The sequence below is a fragment of the Dipodomys ordii genome, unplaced genomic scaffold (genome assembly GCF_000151885.1).
Source record: "Dipodomys ordii isolate 6190 unplaced genomic scaffold, Dord_2.0 Scaffold146, whole genome shotgun sequence".
Lineage (NCBI taxonomy): Eukaryota > Metazoa > Chordata > Mammalia > Rodentia > Heteromyidae > Dipodomys > Dipodomys ordii.
Genome location: NW_012267362.1, coordinates 146,934 through 153,049, shown reverse-complemented (window position 1 = coordinate 153,049; position 6,116 = coordinate 146,934). Strand labels below are relative to the sequence as shown.

At 41.8% G+C, this 6,116-nt stretch overlaps 1 pseudogene; it reads left to right on the top strand.

Moving 5' to 3' along the window:
* The first annotated feature begins 4,366 nt into the window (after positions 1–4,366).
* On the top strand, positions 4,367–5,293 carry LOC105997416 (annotated as a pseudogene).
* Positions 5,294–6,116: the final 823 nt, after the last annotated feature.

Genomic DNA, 6,116 nt, shown 5'->3' with positions numbered 1-6,116 from the left:
GTATATATATATATATATATATATATATATATATGATAATCTTTCAGATGAGCTGAAAAGCTCAAAAACCATGCACAAATGACATATATGATGATGCTAAATGAAATGAACCCTAAGATATGAGCATAAGATGTCTGTCTATTGTTACTGTTTCAAATGTACAATGTGATCTTATTATTATTTGTTGTTGTTGTATCCTTTGTTCTTTCCCCTGTGGTATATCCCCTGTTGTCACTGTACTTGATTTTGGTACCCTGAATCTTGTATATACATATGTCTAATCTGGAGAAGGGGAATAACAAAATGCTAAAACAAGGACACACGATGACCCATTGCAACAAAGATACCCACAGGACAGTATATTGGAAATGAACTTTACAACTTTGGGCGGTGAGGTGGGGGAGATAGGAGTGTGGGAGCTGGGGGAGAGAAGAGATTGTGGGACAACTACAAGGAAGGGAAGGGGTAACAATGATCAACAAGTAATGTACTCATTGCCTTACTCATGTAACTGTAACTCCTCTGTACAACATCTTAACAATAAAATAAAATAAAGGAAAGACAAGAACCAGTATTTCCCACCTCTAATCTAAACTACTGAGGGGACTAAGATCTGAGGATTGAGGTTTGAAGCCAGCCTGGACACAGTAAATCTGAAAGACTCTTATGGCCAATTAGCTAACAAAATTTTAAAATGAAGGTGTTCCTCAAGTGGTAGCGCAAAAGCCATTAAGAAAATTGAGAAAGTGAGGTACCAACTTCAAACCGCAGAACTGGCAATAAATAAATAAATAACAAATGAAAAGATTTAAATAATTTTTCAGCACTTTGGTATTCTTGAATTGTCTTCACAGGCTATTTTTATTAAGCTCCAACAAAAGGGAGCAGATTCCTTTTCAATAGAGCCCATCTACTAAACTCTCTTTTTGTTTTCCTTTTTCCTTTTTCTATTTCTTAATAGTGGTGCTACAAATAGCACTAGTTGTGCTTGGAAAACTAAGAGAAAAAAAAAGAGAACACAGCACAGGAGATAATTAAAGAGGGAAGCAGGGAGAAAATGATTAGGAGGAGAGTCAAGGAAGGGAGGGAAGGGACTTTGCCACTTACTGAGCACTCTCTCTGGGCTCAACCATGAGTCAACATAATGTACAAGATATATTGGGTAATTTATGTGTGTCTAGGGGTGGGTGGGGACTAGGACTTGAACTCAGGGCCTCTCACTCTCACTTGGCTCTTTTGCTTAAAGCTGGCACTCTATCACTCTACATCAAGGTTTGTGCTGGTTAATTACCAATGAGTCTCACAGATATTTCTGTCCAGGCTGGCTTCAAACCATGATCCTCGTATCTCAGCCTCCTGAGTAGCCAGAATTACAGGTGTGAGCCACCTGATTAGTTAGGATTATAAATGTAAGCCACCTGGGGCTGGCTAGGTATTTTCTGAGGATTATGGCTCCTGAGTCAAGCAACTTGTATATGGAAAGTTAACACAGAAGCACATACCTCTAATCTTTTCAATAATACTCTTTTAAAATTCATTCTCTCTCTCTTCCTCTCTTCCCTCTCTCCTTCTCTCCCTCTCTCCTTACTGGGTCAAGTGGTACATCACTTGCCTAGCAAGCAGAAGACCCTGAGATCAATCCCTAATACTATTTTGTCCCCTCTCCATCCAAAGACTGGTATTTGGTGCCCATGGCCCTTCAAAGTATGGTTAATTCCTTGGTAAACAATGTCTGGCTGCGTGCTGGTGGCTCATGCCTGTAACCCTAACAATTCAGGAGGCTGAGATCTGAGAATCTCAATTTGAGGCCAGCCCGAGTAAGAAAGTTTATGAGACTCTTATCTCCAATTAACCATCAGAAAACCAAAAATGGAGCTGTGGGTCCAACTGGTAGAGTGCTAGCCACAGCAAAAAGAACTTAGGGACAGTGTCCAGGCCCTGAGTTCAAGCCCCATGACCAACAAAAACAAATATGGTCTGAAGTCTCAAACAGCAAGTAAGTTCCAATCTATTCCTTTATATGATTTTTATATTTATAAGAATACATAAAGCCAGGCACTTTGGCTCTAATCCTAGCTATGAGGAGGCTGAGATCTGAGAATCATGGTTCAAAGATAGCCCAGGCAGGAAAGTCCATGAGACTCCTGTCTCCAGTTAACCACCAGAAAATCAGAAGTGGCGCTGTGGCTCAAAATGCTAGAGCACTAACCTTGAGCAAAAGAGCTCAAGGACAGCACCCAACCTCTGAATTCAATCTCCATGATTGACAAGAAAACAGAAAAAAAAAAAGAAAAAGAATACATAAGCACATTGTAAGTTCTTCATTAGCTCCATACCTGTTTTGCTGAAGGCAAACTATTTGACTAGAGGACAGATTCCAAACAATCTTTCCGTATCTGACTAAAAGCAGAGTCTCTGGCTCTCTTTAAGGCTCCCTGGCCACTCATGGTGTTACATCCACACAGTGAGTGCTGTATCTGAATATAGGTTTGGTCACTTATCTTTGTTTACCTCCGCCCCTTGGTCCCTCCATAACTATTTGAAGAAGATGCAGATGCAGACTTAGGGAAAAAGTGGGCTTAGCTTCTAACCCTGCTGTGGCTACTATAGTGTTTGAGTAGCAGATTCTTTATTTGCCCCAAACTTTGTGGTAAGAGTGAATAACTTTAACCAAGGTTGTACTGCAAAGGAAACATGGCATTCTTTTACTCATTCAAAAGAACCCAAAGCTAGCCAGGTATCAGTAGCTCACACCAGTAATCCTAGCTACTCAGAGGCTGAGATCTGAGGGTAGTTTGAAGCCAGCTTAGGCAGGAAAGGCGGTGAAACTTACCTCTGTTTAACCAGAAGTGGAGCTGTGGCTCAATGGTAGAGCTCTAGCCTTGAGCAAAATAGCTTAGAGACAGCATTCAAGCCCCAAGTTCAAGCCCCAGTACTGGCACACACGCGCGTGCACACTCAAGCGCGCATGCACACACACACACACACAAACACACACACACACACACACCCTCCTCCCCTAAAAGGTTAAAGCTATCCTACACTGAGGTTGCTCATACAAACTTCCTCGGGCCATCTGGTTTTGAATCTTCTCCTGTTTACTGCAGCCTTAGATAAAAATCTTTTTCTACCAGTCCTATTTTGTCTATTTAGCGTTGTGAGAGAAAGTAACCCCGAGCCCAGGGTTACACTTACCTCACACTGACCTCAGAATCACAGAATTTCCCACATCCCACTCATTTGATCTTCTCTACAGAGTGTCATGGAAACAAAACAGAAATAAGAAACTTTCCTCCCTACTCACCCAGAGGCTGAGTGAAGAGGAAAATAAAATTGGTGTGATAAGGGTCATTTCCTTAAAGCTAAACAGAGTTGGAGGTGGGGGAACCGATTCTATGTTCTGTCTTCTTGGTTCTCCAGGTCCTCTCAGAAATCCTCTACCCAGTATACCTTTCACTGTGTCTTTGGACCACTTCTCTTTAGGTGTTCTTCTTTCCTGCTCCCCACATCCTCACATCCCCATATCCCCACACCCCACAGTGCACTGGGGAAGAGCAAATATGAAGTGATCTTACTCCCTTTGTATTCCTCTTTCTCTGTATTCTGTTTCTGCTGTCCATAGACTGACATTGCTCTTGATGGAATGACAATACAAAGTAGGGAGAAAGAAAGTGCCCTTGAATGCCCATGTTCTTGCTCTATCTCTCTGTCTCTTTGTCTGTCTGTCTGCCTGCCTGTCTTCCCCCCCCCCCAGCTCTCTCATCACTGCTGGCATACTACCACTTAAGCCATACCTCTAGCCTAGTTTTTTGTACTGAGGCTTGAACTCAGGGCTTAAGCACTGTCCCTAAGCTTTTTCATTCAAGAATGGCTCTCTACCACCTGAGCCACAGCTCCACTACAGGACTGTTGCTGCTAGTTCATTGGCAATAAGAAAGAGTTTCTGTTCGGGCCCTGCTAGCTTCAAAGCACAATCCTCAGTTCTTAGCCTCTGAGTAGCTAGGATTACAGGCATGAACTACCAGCACCCATCGACAGCATCTTCAGCCCATCTTTGTGTTGTTTATTTTGGAGATGGTGTCTCAAATATAGACTTGTCTGCCAAGGCTGGCTTTGAACTTCAGTCTTCTAGATCTCAGCATCATGAGTAGCTAGGATTTTAGGAGTAAACTATTAGATCCCTGCCAAAGTTATACATTCTTATTCTAAAATCTTTTTCTCTTTTCTTCCTATTTCAGGCCTTGAAACAAAATCATACCAAAAACAACCTTCCACAACCACAGTGGTTTTGTCTGTCTATGTTCTCTGTGAATTAGAACCTTCTAGGTTTTACATATTTTATCACTGTGTGTTCTTCTTCAAAGACATGGTGACCTTACCCTGGGAAAACCAAACAATGATAGTAGAATTTGTGTTTCAAGGATTTACTTCTATTCTGCAGCGAAATATTTCTCTTTATGCCGTTTTTATCTTTGCTATGTAGTAACAGTTTCTGGAAACATATTGCTTGTTCTTGTTGTTTTGTTCACCCATGCCCTCCATACTCCCATGTACTTCTTCCTGGTGAATCTGTCCTTTCTGGAGGTCTGGTACACCTCTAATATTGTCCCCAAGATGTTGCTGATCATCATAGGTGAACAGAAGACTATTTCTGTGGCTGGCTGCCTGGCACAATTCTACGTCTTTGGATCTCTAGCAGCCATCGAGTGGCTTTTGCTCGCTGTGATGCCCTGTGATCACTACCTGGCTATTTGCCATCCTCTCCACCACCCCATCCTCATGACAGGTCCTCTCTGCATTCTATTGGCTACTGGCTCTTGGTTCTGGTGCTTCCTCCTCCCAGCAATCACCATGGTTCTTCTGGGTAAACAAACTTTCTGTGGATCCAATGAAATTGATCACTTCTTTTGTGACTTCACCCTTCTGATCCATCTCTCCTGCCCCAACACCTCACTGACTGAGACCACTGCCTTTGCCACCTCCTTGGCAGTCACTCTGGTCCCATTCCTTCTTATCACAGTCTCTTACTCTGGCTGCTATTCTAAGAATCCCATCTGGCACAGACTAGAGAAAGGCCTTCTCCACCTGCTCTTCCCACCTCACTGTGGTCACAATGTTTTACAGGACTCTGATTGCCACCTACCTGGTGCCCCAGTGCTTGCACAAAGGGTTCTCTCTGCTCTCTACCATCCTGACACCCATGTTCAACCCCACCATCTACAGCCTGAGGAACAAAGACATCTGTGAAGCTCTGAAGAAGTGTGTGAGTAAAAAGTCAGCTGTCTTCAGATGATGCCAAAGGAAAAGAACTATTCCAGATGACCAGGCTTTTGAGGATGCCATGGACACTCCCAAATTCCAACAGTCTCAGGTAAATTAGTGTCCCAGATCTATGTGACTACAGATCCGATTATATACCATCATCTGCAATAATCCTGGATTCTGGTGAAAAAGCCTCTAATTGAACTGTTAAGGTCATCCACACATTCATTCAAATATTCATAAAGGGTCCACTATGTTCAAGGCACTGTGCTGGACATAATGATAAAATAATTAACAAAAACATACACATTTCCTGCTCTCATTGAACTAAGTCTTAGGGGGGAAAGAAAAATATTAATCAAGCAGTTAATATAAAACCACAAATATAAATATTAAGTTATGCTTACAATTCAAAATTGAAAACAATAACTACCAGATGAGCTATTATAATGGTCAAAACCCAGAATATTAACAACATGAGATGCTGACAAGGATGTGGAGCAACAGGACCTCTCAATGATCTCTGGTGGGGATGTGAAAAGGTCTTGCAATTTCTCACAAAACCAAACATATTTTTTACAATATAAATTTTTAATCATGCTTTTAGAATTTTTTCAAGTTCTCAATTATTTCTGTAAAATAAAACTGTACAGAAATGCTTATAATAACATCTGGAGAAGGGTAGTGCTGGAGCTTGAATTCAGGGCTTCAGCTCTGTCCCTGAGCTTTTTTTCCTCAAGGCTAGTGATCTAAAACTTGAACCACAGCTCTAATTGTGGCTTTTTGGGTAGTTAAATAGAGATTAGAGCTCATAGACATTTCTGCCCAGGCTAACTTCGAAGTGCAATTTTCAG